This window comes from Engraulis encrasicolus, chromosome 17, assembly GCF_034702125.1.
Source record: "Engraulis encrasicolus isolate BLACKSEA-1 chromosome 17, IST_EnEncr_1.0, whole genome shotgun sequence".
Taxonomy (NCBI): Eukaryota; Metazoa; Chordata; class Actinopteri; order Clupeiformes; family Engraulidae; genus Engraulis; species Engraulis encrasicolus.
In genome coordinates this window covers 36,610,117-36,624,476 of record NC_085873.1, presented here as the reverse complement: position 1 = coordinate 36,624,476, position 14,360 = coordinate 36,610,117, and the positions used below count along the sequence as shown (strand labels likewise).

The following is a 14,360-nucleotide window of genomic DNA, read 5'->3' as shown; positions in this document are numbered from 1 at the left end:
AATTAATAGATAAGAATCAATTAAAGGAAATAGCTGTTTCCGTATCTGTACCCCCTGACAGGTGAGCGTCCCAACCCTGATGACCAACGTTCTGGGCAGCACCATCCAGCCCCTCCTCTACCTGAGCAACATGGGACACCTGCAGAAGCTGAGGGGCAGCTGTGGAGGAGCTGGAGCCTCTTAACCCATTGTGTCCTGGAGACTTGTACGAAATTCCGAATGGAAAGAATTTCAATTAAAAACAATGTCATAATACGAACACTAGGTGGTGCCATTACCTTGAATTTCTTTGAATTTAATCTACACCACCCATTGAAAGTACATAGAACACCACCACCTAGTGTTCGTATTATGGCATTACTTTGAATTCAAATTCTTTCCATTCGGAATTTCGTATAAGCCTGGTGTCCTGGAGCGACATACTGTATACGCTGCATTCAGGTTCTTTAGATTTGAGCTGTTTTATTAAAAATGTGGGTATGCTAGAGCTGCATGAACACATTGTAGTGCTAGATGAAGGTTCTAGCTTTTAAATGCAATTCATGTCATGTTTTTATGTGCTTCAGAGGCTGAGATATTTAGGTTTTAATAAGGAGAGGGCACCTTTTCCCAAAAAAGAGCTTAGGGCTAAAATGGGTTAAAGAACACACACACACAGTTTGCATTCCAATATGCGACCTTGCGTCCTCCACTTGTGCTTGTGGCCTCACGTTTTGCTGATGCCCTGTCTCCATGGAGAAAACAATTCCGCTTCCCCACTGTCAGCCTAGCCAAAACATTTTTTGGGGGGACTATTCTTCATTCACCATCCAGTTTGCAAACGAGAAAGAATTTTACAATTGAGTTTTTGCAAGATATTGAAATATAATGCTGTTGTCAGTGATGTCATCACAACGTATTACTTCCTGGTACGAGGCCACAAGCACAAGTGGAGGACGCAAGGTCGCATATTGGAACGCACCCTCTGCATCCTGCATGGGTGTGAGGCACTATTTCCTTATGTCAAGTGTATGAGCCTGGGTAGTGTGTAGCCTTTGCAGTCACGCCCAGTGATTGGATATCCCGCAGAGTTCACCAAAGAGTATCCAATCACTGGCCATGACTACGAAGGCTGACACACTTAGTAAGAAGGGCGCACACTAGATATTGGGAAATGGCCATTGTCTGATTGCAGACAACAGACGAAAAGCAGTGGTAGCACCATAGATCTGTATACTAGGCCCTGCCGTGGCCAAATGGTAGGGCACTCGTCTGCCATGCGGCCAACCCAGGTTCGATTCCCGGTCTGGGGCATTTGCCGATCCTTCCCCATCTCTCTCGCCATTTGATTCCTGTCAACCTCTCAAACTGTCCTGTCAAATAAAGTCGTAAAAGACCAAAAAAAACCCATTAAAAAAAGATCTGTATGTATACTAAGATTTACATATCTCATACTAGAATGTCCACACAGGTGGCATCTTACCACAGACAAGCTTGTCCACAGAATGTGTCATCAGAGGTGTAGTGGGCGCGGTACGCGGGGGTACGCAGTCCACCCACTTCTCCTGAAGTGAGATTTTTAAAAAAATCTTCTGCCCATGTTTGAATACAAAAAGGAATGATCACATAGCAGTATTGCAGGTGATTGACCAAACAGATGAAAACAGAGAAGCAATGACGGTAGATTAAGGACAGTTGGGGGGTTTGACATGATAAGTTGCCTAATTATTTGATGATGTTAAAAATCGCGTACCCCGACTTTAAAAATCCCCACTACACCACTGTGTGTCATATACTGATCTAAACTCAGTATATACTGATCTAAACTCAGTATATACTGATCTAAACTCAGTATATACTGATGTAAACTCCACTGAGGTGCTTAAGTGTTTATATTCTTATCTTGTTGAAATGTTGATATATGGTCGGGTTTATAGTCGGCTTAAAACATTAGGGTAGAGTGGTAATATGCAGTTCAACAAAGACGCTTTTGCACACCTCTGTAGTTGGGCAGGTGCGTAGGATGTTATCCCAGCGAGGTTGTCAGTCAAGTGCAAAGAAATCCCGCGCACTGTCCACTCCACCAACAAACTTTAATACACCATTTCGGTCATCCGACCTTCTTCAGGTAATCTAGGGTTAGGTCACCTGAAGAAGGTCGGATGACTGAAACGTTGTAGGCTATTCAAGTTTGTTGGTGGAATGGACAGTGTGCGGGATTTCTTTGCACTAGAGTGGTAATATGCCCCAGAGGAGAATATACAGTTGAGGACGATATTATTAGCCCCCCTCCTAAAATTAGACATATCTCTTCTTTGATCATTAAGAATGATCATTTTCAATAAATGTATGTTATTCTGGAAATGAATACACCATGGAGATAGTATCCAATAAGTTATATTTGGACTTTTCCGTTTTCACAATGAGTTTAAACAAAAAAGTGTAAAAATGGCAAGGACAAAATTATTAGCCCCCTTATCATTAATAGTCAATACAGTGCAATTTATGAACAAAAATTGACACCAGGCACTTTGATTAGTTGTTAACTATGTTGGCACATGTCCTACCAGGAATTTTGGCCCATTTTTTCATTGCAAATAGTTAAGCTGGTCCAAATTGCATGGATGTTGAGGATGGACATTCATTTTCAGCACTCTTCAAATACTATCTGAAGGATTGAGGTCTGAACCACTCCAAGACCATGGTTTTAGTATCCTTGAAGAACATTTGAACTATTTTGGATGCAAGTTTTGGGTTATTATCTTATTGAAAGGTCCAGTGAAGAGCTTCGCTCCCTCTATGAGCGTATTTTTGCAGGTCACTTTCCACATTCTATCATAATTTTCAGTTTTTATGGTGCCGTACACCCAAACAAGGTTTCCTGTGGCTGAGGCTGCCACAGAATGATGCATCTGTCGGTACCTTACCTGTCGCTTCTGCCTTATCTGTCGCTCTTGTCACCTGATTGGCTGAAATGAACGATCCATGTTTTAGAGGCTGTCCGGGTTATCGCCTGTTCATAAACAATCGTATTTTAAGTTTTCCTGGTAGACTGTTCGTTTTTATTTAATAACAAAACACCGTGAAGCAGAACATTAACATTGAAATCGCGTCGCATTCATCGATCTTAATGTACTGAAATGAATTTCGACACAGGCTTGTTATACCCATTGAGAGTAAATAGAATGGAGGCCAAAATTCTATTTCATTGTTGAAGCCAAGTTGGAGCCAAGGTTGGACCCAAAAAGACCAAAAAATGGCCAAATCCCATTCATTCCTATGAGAGACATAAAACCCTGTATCTCCCTTAAATGCCACTCCAGGGGGATCATTTTTCGCTCAACTAGTAGGTCCCCTTGCTCTCCAACTTACCAGGGTGGTGATTTTTTGTGGTGATGTTTTATTTTAGAGAGATATTAAAAAGTTAAATTGACCAATGAGCATCAGAACATGGTTTGATTGACCGTTAGAAGTCTTGTTGTTGTCCAATCAGCACCTGCGTTTGGCGTTGCTAAGGTGGAATGTAAGTTGGAATGTTCCCAAATCTGGCTTCAAAGCGTTGAATGGCAAATAGCGTTGATTTGGCGTCCATTCTATTTACTGTCAATGGTTATACCCCCTGATTTACTATGTTTACTGCTAAGCTAATGTAGCACGTTGTGTAACACACGACTACCGTTTATATTGGCCGCGAAATATTTTACATCTGTAAGTTAATACAGTATACTATTTTACATCTATAACCTATCTATAGCCTACTATTTCCACGATCTGCTTACCTTGATCCCCACAGATACCACGCAAAACGCCAAAATACGAGGGAATGCACTCATTGACTGAATATTGCTACTGTGACAGACTGAGCAAGTGACTGGATTACATTAACTTGCTTTTCGTTTTTACCTGGTAACAATTATATAATAATTATATTCTCTATAACATAACAACGTTAAAAATGCAACTAAGTAGAAGCTTGCAGGGACACCAGTGTTTTATTTCACCTTTATTTTGGAATTCCCAGATGCCAGTTTAAATCAGCTGAAATAACTTACAGTATTAAGTAATGTGCCATTTATATTTAAAAAAAAAAAACAACAAAAAAACAAACAAACAAACAAAAAAACTTATACACTGCATACCCCTACTTGAATAAAAATAACATTTTGTTAAACAGGTGCATGAGTAAGGGACAGCTCTTCCACATACCCATGTCATTGTAATGGGGGCAGGCGTTTGTTTACATTTAAAAAAAAACATCTTCATTTATTCCCAATAACATTCAAAAGGTTATGCAACATCAGCAGACAACTAGCAAACAGACAGTGATACCTTTTGGGATGGTATTTGGATTAGGCCTATGTTAAGAAGGTTTTTAATACAATCAAAGTCTGCCCCCATTAGAATAGCTCAGATCTCAGAAAGAGCTGAGTCAAAAGAATGCCATCATCACCGGGTAGCCTACTGACAAGTCAAGGGTAGCATGAGCTATACAACAGCATATTGAAATTGGCAGAAACTATCTTTTAAGAGACAAATGGTTGAGTAATCCAGTGCCACTTTGATGTTATGGGCATTCTAATTTACCAGAAATCACCAGACATAACCTTCCATTCATTTTCAATGTTTTTTTTTCTTCTGGTGAGTTAGAATGTCCATACCACCAAAGCACCAAAGCGTGGTATGGAAATCTATGGGACAATGAAGAGGGAAGTGTGGGTGACCAGATCACAAAAAAAAACAGCTGGCATCAAAGCATCAAGGATATCTGGGCTTCTATAACCCTGATGCAATGCCACTGCCCATTGACTTCAATGGTGCGACACCTTCCATTCTGACACACATTGAGACACACTGCCATGCAAAGCAAGTAAGAGTGTGGGAAGATATAATCACAAATAGTAGCTACATTCCTGTCCTGATGCATCTGCCAGATGGCAATCTAGCAAAGAACTTGTGCCGAGGGTGCAGTAACACATGGAGAACCATGATGTGACGCAGTATGTGATGGTTTATTAGCAGTTTTGTGGTTGTAGTGTCTTCTACAGGGTTCACAAGAAGTGTAGATTTTGCAGAGGTTTTGGTGGCCCATGACTGGTCCTGGATGGTGCACCACCTCCACTGAATCTCCCCTGATGCTGATGAGTTGGACATGCTGGAAATGTCATCTAAAGTTTGGCAAAGAGAGAAGATTAGAGGAGAGTGCGTGCGTGCGTGCGTGCGTGCGTGCATGTGTGTTATTAACCCATTTTAGCCTGATGCTGCATACACGATGCATTGTCCAAGGCGCCTAAAGTGACATGGGTGCATTCCAATATGCAGAAATCATGAAAAGTAATTCCATTAGTAAGTAAGAGTTACTTTTTTAGAGCATGCATAGGGAAAAAAATATGGAATGACTCAGCTCTGAGGAAAAAAATATGGAATCATGAAAAACAAACACACAAACAAGCACTTCAAAAACTTTTTCTGGATTTTGGAACAACGTACAGCCTCGGAGTAATAGTATTAATGAGAAAAAAACGGTATCCTTTATCAATTTGGCTTCAAATGTCTCTGATTACAGTGACAGAACATCTTGGGACCTTGCCATTGACCATTTAAAAGTGATACTGTCCCATTTTTGGAAATAAGCTCATATTACACATCCCCTTGAGTTAAATAACTGACTTTTACCTTTCTCCTGTACTTTCAACCGTTCTCTGAGAACGGCAGTGCAAATTTTACCTCCGAGCTAGCAGTTAACATGGACTCCTATGAGACCAGTTAGCCGCCAGCTGAAATGAGTTCAGTTCTGAGTCGGGTCTGTGATCCATCATATTTCTAAAAAATAAAAACGACTGAATGAACGTCCTCCACGACAGGTGATTCCATACTTTTTGCCAGGGACTGTATATGGGTTGTAATAACCAACCTACCGTAGAGCACATTTGTTGTCAATACTTGAGTAATGTCGTTGACCGCCCTCCTCCTCCAGGTGAGCCATTCGTGTACATCCGTGGACTGGCAGCAACACAGCATCTGAACAGACAAAATCCAAGGCGACATTGCAGTACAAAAATATTAGATTACAGTCTTGCATTACATTTTGTGGTAATGCAGTTATGAGTGTTACAACACACCCCAGTTGCAGGCTTATTATTGTGCTTCTGGGTTCACTCTGTTTATCTAAGTGGCCTCTGTCTTCAGTCTACAAGAAAGTAAGCTGTATCTGTTGTGTCTCATCTGAATTTTAATATAATACTCCTCTTGTAGAATATACCCCATGTGGACTTTGGGAATCATAGACGTTTTGACATTTATTTTTTCCCTCTGTGTCATATTCCCAAGGAATGGTAGCATCGCATCTGCTCTGCTGTGCTGAGTCAAAGTAATTCATAAGCCTACTGGTTGTGTTTTCCCTGCCCATTCACAACTTTGATGGCCTGCAATTTATTCAGATGTGTTCTACAACTTTTTGATGAAACTTCCATTTTACATTTGATACCACAAACTAGGCTTACTTGTTGTGCTGTGTGGATTTTTGTTAAGCAGGGATCTCACTTACCAATTAGCATGTTCTCCTCTTGTTACCAGCATCAGTCTGAACCTGACTGGACACCTGTGCACGTCACCATATGTGAACTCTGAGGGCAAGTGTAGAAGCCTGGCAAATAAAGACAGGAATAAGTCTCAGTATCACTGTAGGCTGTACAGCAGGGGTGGGCAACTTTCATTATAAGGTGGGCCAACATTTTTAATTACCACAATCAGTGGGCCACATCACCACGCACTTGAGAGAATTTACAAAAGTATACTTCACTTTTTCTTTATTTATACCTGAATGCTTACACTATTGATTTATAGGGGGTTAAAAACTGTCCTTTTTCTTTTTTTAAAAAGTGAGAAGTTGGGCTGCATGTGGCGCCCGAGCCTCCAGTTGCCCATCCCTGCTGTACAGTATCCTAACAGAAAGGCTCTCATAGTATTTCAAATAATGGTCTATATAAAAACGGGTTATAATAGGTACAGTGCAGCATAAACAGGGTTGAGGGGGTGGTTTCTTTTATTTCGTTGTACCTACCGAGTAGTTTAGCCAATGTCTGTGTGACACGTTCATGCTGCCACCTCCACAGCATCCTCTTCACAACCGCAGGGGCAAAACACCTGAAAACATAATAATGTAATCCTTTTTCAGTCCAAGATATAGACTAGAAAATGAGTGACAGCATCACAATCAGGTATGCAAGTGTAGTGGACCCCCCCCCATTTTTGTCTTTTTGTTATTCCCTTATTCTCACTCCCTGTCTTTTTGTTGTCCTGTCAGAAGTTGTCTTTTAGTTTAATTATGCTGTTGCACGTTCTCGCCAATAGATGGCATCATAGGACCAGCAATGAGTGCAGAGACCCTCTATGGTGCAGTAGCCAGTGACTTCGGTCACATAAAGAACGAAACGTGGAAGTGACAGGCTTTGTTATGATACAGAAGGCAGCAGTGTCAGCTGTACAGTTATGCTGAGGAAAATGTAAATAAACAACGAACTCAGCAAAACTCAACACACTTGAGGACCTTATGCATTGAGTGTGCAACATAAGCATTCACGCAATAATGCCACCAGGTCACATATAAGATTTAACTAGGAGTATTTTGTTATGGATCTTATGTAGTAATAGACTTACCATTTCTTGTTCTGGCATATCTGGCCTATCTGGCCTATTCCCAAGAGAAGGCTGATGTCCCTGTCTGTTGATCTGATTTTGACGTCGGCAAGATGCTTCGTGCTGTCTGGGTTTCAAACCTAGTGGTGAAATGACAAGGGATTTTATGTAAACAAAATGCTTATTTCAGTAAGTGTACATACAGTAAACAGATCTAAGAAGTTCCCAGAGCACCCTACGATAGCTGGCATGGTTGGCACAAAGACCCAAAGAGCAAAATTGTCCCAAGATTGTCTTCCAAACAATTCCACTCCAAACATTTTCCTTCTGAAATAAACAATGTCCATATCCAATCAAACCTCAGTAGGCAGCTATCTCGTCAGGTCGGCCTTACCATAGACACATCTGTGGCCCGTAAATTTACAATCTCAAACGTCATCACCATATAAGCCATGGCACAACACAAGCGTTTGATTTTGATTTGTTTTTGATAATAAACAAGATATCTCGGCACGTTTGCGCTAGTTATCTGAACACTGATTGTTAGCGAATGCCCGAAATAGTGTAGAGCTAGCTGCCATTTATGTTATGCTAGCTAGGGTCAAGTCATCTCATCCAAACTAGCCACAGTAAGGGGGGAATTACGCTTCAAATGAACGGGAATGACTAAAAACTTTAGAAATATATTGTTAGAATGTACCGTATACAAGGTTAGTCTATGAGGTTAAATAGTTTTCTTACATATATATCTCAGTTACGTACCTTATCTTCTGCACGAATCGAGGCCTCCTGTTTCATTGGCACGAATGAATGAAAAATCCTGTCAGGGAGCGGAGCCGTTTGTTTACAGTTGTTACCAGGGCAACGCAGCTAGGACCCCAAAGCGACAGATAAGGCAGAAGCGACAGGTAAGGTACCGACAGCCTCCACCACCAGCACTCCTAGAAAAAGGGGTTCTTGTAGGTTCTATATAGCACCGTAGGGGTTCAATCTGGGGTGATGGAACCTTTTTCTGATAAAAAGGTGCTATATCACGCTCGTGAAGAATTATTTGATTTCCAACGAACCTTTTCCACGGCAACAACCTTTCAGGGTAAGTGGCAACAAAATTTAATATTTTCCCTTGTCATAACCAATATTGCGCAAATAATGGTGTGTTTCTCTTTAACAACGTGAAGGGATGTCTCTGAACTTCAAGTCAAGTGTGTGTTTGAATGTTTGATTGGTTGTGAATGATGAAGGGGCGTTAACTTTTTGGCCACACAGTTGTTTTGCTAATGTGTCATACATTAGCTATTCGCAGGCATATTTTGGCTTTGAGCTTCTAACGTAGCATAAAACCATTAGTTGATTTCACAAAGATAACAAACGCCAACATTACGGACTTAACGGCGGATGATGATCTACCGTATTTTGGTTGTGTGTAGGCAAGGTGGGTTTTCCCCCGACAAGTAAGTTAGTCGTGACGAGAATTCAAAGTCTTGTCGGTGGTTGTCACTTAGCAATAGAGGGCCACTCCACTCAACAAATCAGATAAACGCCATTAATGTGCGAATACAACACTAAATAGCCTACACAAACCCCACACGCTTTGTATCAGATATGCGCTGTACACGTTTAATAACCCAAACGAATGCTAGCTAAGCAGGCATCTCAATCAAGTTGATCTCTCGGCCAAATGTGTACGCTTTGGCGTAGCAAAATGAATGCGTGTTTTGGGAAAGTAGGCTACTCTCTACGTCTACACAATCTGGCTGATCACTCGTCCCGTTCGATGGGTTTCCCCCCTGTATAAAAGTACATTTGATGGGTAGGCCTATAACACGACGGTTTCATCAACAGACCGTTTCATGCCTGCTCCCGAAATGAACGCAGTTTTGACCCGAGTCAGATAAAGTTTCTAAGGCAAGCCGTGGCTCCGATTAGGCTAGATGACGACTCATATCAGTCATATCAGCCCAGGGCATACAATAGGCTGTATTGCTGTCTAGAAGTAGAAAGGATGTGCATTGGGCCTATTTGTTAGTCTGATGTGCAAACTAGAAATAGGCCTAATAAAAGTGTTATTGTCAAATAGGCTAGTGTTGTTGATGTCCTCTGCATTCACAGCCCATTTTGGGGATATTGTTAGGCCTATCTAATATGTGTGATTTGTTCTTTCTTTTTGTGTAGATGACTGAGCACTGGAGTGTTGATGATGTCCTGTCAGCTTGCTAGTCAGTGTGGTCACTGTTTTGTTTATTACTAAGTTCAAATATTAAACAATTTTTCTATGACTAATTTCAGAGGGCGAAGAGACACGGCAGATGCAGTCCAGACATGTTGGGGGAGCTTGGATCCAACACAAGAGGTACAACAATATGAAGGATTTAAACATGGTTCATTGTTCACATGATTCATCTATTATATGGCACATTATTGACATTGCCTATTTTCTGTATGTAATGTTTTATATTGTAGTGGAACTTGGGGAGAGGATGACCTGATGACCCGAGTTTCCAATAACATGCCATAAATAATGAGCTGCGCCGGCGACAGCCAGATCTTCCACATATCATGGACAGGATGAAGCGTACTCAAGTGCTGAATGGCCAAGCAAACAGGTGAAGTGATGTTCCCCTTTTCTCAGATGCCTGAGCTTTTGAGAAGCTATTTGTAGCCCTGGTAAAAGAAAGACATTCTTATCAAACTGACAACTAACCACCCCCCTCCTTCAATTGTCTTTGTCTTTGGGTGTGCTTGTTGCATTTTTTTCTCTAGATGCATTATGAAATGAGGCTGAGGTTGGAGATATGGAGATAAACATCCACAATGCCCTGACAACATTGGCACCAAATATCATCAGGGCGGCTCTGCTGGGGAGCCACAAGGGACAATTCACCACCTTGATGACTGAGGCCAAAGCAGACGGTATGGGAAGCTGCAGTTGTTGTTGTTTTTTCTTTTCCAGACTCACACCCTCAATTACCTCAATGGATTTAAAAAACAATGTTTATTTTGTCATTTAAGATCATCTGAAGAGTGCTGCGGAAGAGTAGTGCGATCGTACCAGAGCAGAAGTTTTACTACTTGGATGAGGTATGTTCTCTGTAATTGTACTTCTGTAATTGTAATGTGCCTCTTCCTTTTGTTATGGCATCCAGATTTCTATCAGGATGTTAATTATACTTTTACTTATTTTTCATTTATACAGGAGGCATCCAGCCCATCTCCAGTAATGGTGTCACACAACACTGTGAGTCCCCTGCTGTGTACTACCCACCGCATCCATCGCAACTGGGGAGATGGACATCCTTCATCCCTATAAAGCCTCGCCACACGTCATTTTTTTATGATTATTTTTTTAATTCAATATGTGATATGTTTGAACTTTGAACTATCTTCCGAAACGTTTGTTAGCCACTTTGGCTTTCCTTTATTTGTTTATTACTTTTTAATACAGTTTCTCTGAATAGCACTCAGCTCCTGTGTGCGACTCCTTCTTCTCCACCTTTTACTTGAATTTTATAGTGCTTAGGGTGTATTTCACATTGAGTCCAATCACACTTTGGCCTGCCTGTAAGTCCATACACATTTCTGTGCTCGAATTTTAAAATGCTTGATCTTAGGAATGGATTTCACATTTAGTCCAGTCACATATTGGACGAGTAGGCTACATAAGCCTTTTTGTATTTAAATATAATGATGATAATAATAATAATACTAATAATAATAATAATAATAAAAAAATAAAAATAAAAGGTACAATAATAATAATAATGGTGCCTTTTAGCACCCTTTTTTGAAATAATAAAGAACCATTAAAGGTTCTTTTAATCGAACCCTCTGAAATGGTTCTATATAGACCCCTTAAAGGGTGACATATACGTACCAAGCTATAGAACCAAAAAAGGTAACTTGCAGGTTAAACACCACTAAATCTCATTTTAAGAGCCTCAATACATAAATTTAGATGTGATATATGTCAAAATACCGAATTATTGCATAAACAACATTTTCAGAAAACTTTGTCAAAAATAACGGCGGCTTCTTTTAAACAAACATTTAGAATCCGACGTAGATAGAGGGAGTCGCTGCGTTCTACAGACATACTAAAGACCGCAGAGAATAGGCCAGATTATAATATTGTAACACCTTTCCAGACCTATAGGCTAAATTTCAACAAGTTAAATGGCCTTAAACAGTGGCAGTATCCACCAGATACCGTCCGAACTGTTTTATTATTTAAAATAATAATATTTTTTTGTAGGTTTCCTCCATGTCAATGCGCTGCAGCAGCGCCATGAGGGTGTGCCAGACCGTTATTAGGCTATGTGGCACTTCATTAGGTTTCAAAATAACATTGTTAACCTAATAGAATGTCTGATTGATATAAACTCTATTTGTGCATATAGCATATTTAATTTTATATTTTCGATGTGTTTCCCTCATTGTGGAGATTCTCGGTTGGATCCTGAGTTGGGTAGGCTAGATGTAGCCAAAATAATCCCCCTCCCCATCACAGAGCTATCGCGCACTACCACCACCACCGACTGTTTTTATTGCCCCAGTTTGCACAGTAAGATTGTCATTATTAGGGTACGTCACATTACTTTTTTGGAGTTTATTAACGCTGCTGTGCTGGCCTATAACCAAACTTGACTGTGACTTTATGGCGCTTCGTTTTTGTCGAAAAAAAAACCCGATATGCTTCCGAAACATAACCTGACGGTGGTTTTGAACTGCTGGAGAGAGTGAACCTCTTTCTCCAGGCCTACATAGCATATCCACATTTCCATCTTTTTTTCTGACGGTGTGTCTTTTGCGCATGGAGTGGACAGTGTTCCAAATTGGGTCGTAGCAAAGTTTTAACTAACCTATATGCAGTACCCTACACTCACGAGAGATGAGCAGGATTTGAAACAGGTTTGATTCTTGCGGCGATTGCTGATAGCCAGCTGGGCCAGCGGTGGATTGTAACCATACACAAAACCAGGCGAGACTCGCTCTGGTTACATTGCTCTGCGAGAAAGATCATCCCTGTCTTCCTGGCGATTCATCCCCTTTGTCATCGTCCCTCTTTTCCTGTTAGTAATTTGGACCTGGCATGTTTATCCCCGTAATTTGTAAAACCGGCAATCAAACGTGCGCGCAGCACTTTACAAAGACGCAGGTATCCCCTCTATCAAAGGAACGCTTTCTCCGCGTGTGGTGTGCTAGATTTTCCGTATCCTCATGGATTGACAAGACATGTTGGGAGACTTCAATTCAATTCAATTTACTCCCGATTTTGTAGAGATATTATGCTATTGCTATTCATCAAAATGTCAGGACCACATCAACGTTAGTTTGGCAAATGTAGCCTAACATTGGCATGCTGATGCAAGGTCGACGGTGAAACAATGACGCATGCAAATAATAATCGATCTACTTCCCCAAGAATAGCCTACTGAAAATGCCCAGCATGTCCAACGTGTTTTACACATTCAAATAGGCCTACTCCCACTAAAGACATCTCCCAAACTCAACGCAATGCAAGCAGGTTTCCTTTTTGGGCGCGGTGGGCCAAGCGAAATCTAAGACTCTCAAATGACGTTGAAAAAGCTTACTAATGTTTAAATTACTGTTATCCATTTTAAAACGTCGTCCATATTGTAACTGTGCAATCGACTGTATTTTTAAGTTTTAGAGGTTATGAGTTGGGCACCAGGCAGCAATAAGACTGCCGTTGGTAGGCCTAGCCTTCGTTACCTTTCCAAATATGAAAAAACCCCACTGACGAACACATAAGAAATAAAACAGATCAACACAACGAATATCTTTTCTTATTAGTCTTATTATTTAGTGCACTTTTGCAAACCCTTGTTTGCAGACTTGCGCGCTCGGTCTCAATTTGGAACAGCGCACATCAGTTTCTGGCTTCAGCGATTCAGAATTGGTGCACACACTTCACGATTCCTTCTGGCTTGCTCACTCGGCTCATGGTTGTTGCGATCCTGACAATCTCAAACCCATTTTAGAGGCTGCGTGGTGAGATGGGAAGTATAGCCTAGTGCACACGGGGTAACTCTGCGCTCTCACTCCTGAGGAGGCAGCTGGTAGGCTGTTACAATATAGCCTACTTTTTATTTTAGTAATTTGGACCTGGCGTATTTATCACCGCCTACTTTTTTCGTTGGTATAACTATGGACAACACAAATAACTGTATTCCCTCATGACATTGTAACGTGCTTCACAGAATGCCGCGATTTCAGCACCATGGACAGAGGGCGCAAGTCATTGTGGCGGGGAACATGAAGGTCTCGTTACTCCACGGGCATCGTTTTCGGGAAAGATATTAAAATCTAGTAACGGTCTACTATGACACTGTTTTAGATAGGCATATAAAATGCCACTCTCTTGTGAAAGCATTGGAAAGATATAGGCTACTACAACCAAAACTGTTGGTAAGCCTACATCAACAAGCGAGAGCTGAACCAGAACCTTAGCTGGACTCCCTCTATCTACGTCATAGAGGCTCTGCCAGCGAGAAGCCCAACATTTCAGAAGTGGCTTTCAAATGATACATTTTCATGAAAATATTGCAGTTTGGTATTGTTACAGACTGTGAATTTCACATATATGTTTCAAAACACCTCTTCTGACAACATCCTGTATAGATTTAGTTATAAATTTAACCTAAACATTACCCTTTAAGAGTGTGTTTAATTGTGGAAACCATCTTATAACGATTCAAGGGCTATCCCTTTCTTCACCTGACAGAAGC

At 40.9% G+C, this 14,360-nt stretch overlaps 2 long non-coding RNA genes across 3 annotated transcripts; one reads left to right on the top strand and one right to left on the bottom strand.

Annotated features, from left to right (window-relative positions):
- Positions 1–2,908: 2,908 nt before the first annotated feature.
- On the bottom strand, positions 2,909–8,455 carry LOC134466829 (uncharacterized). 2 transcript variants are annotated; one of them, XR_010038421.1, is made up of 7 exons: positions 8,377–8,455; positions 7,636–7,754; positions 7,040–7,122; positions 6,524–6,622; positions 5,895–5,997; positions 3,759–5,144; positions 2,909–2,992 (listed from the first exon to the last, which is right to left on the bottom strand). It is a non-coding gene; the product is annotated as an uncharacterized LOC134466829 (long non-coding RNA). The 2 variants fall into 2 exon arrangements; XR_010038420.1 differs by lacking the exons at positions 2,909–2,992; positions 7,636–7,754; positions 8,377–8,455 and having other exon boundaries at positions 4,077–5,144; positions 7,040–7,508.
- Positions 8,456–8,613: 158 nt separating this feature from the next.
- LOC134467456 (uncharacterized) lies at positions 8,614–10,995 on the top strand. Its single transcript, XR_010038561.1, has 6 exons — positions 8,614–8,707; positions 9,901–9,964; positions 10,075–10,217; positions 10,375–10,524; positions 10,624–10,692; positions 10,808–10,995. It is a non-coding gene; the product is annotated as an uncharacterized LOC134467456 (long non-coding RNA).
- Positions 10,996–14,360: the final 3,365 nt, after the last annotated feature.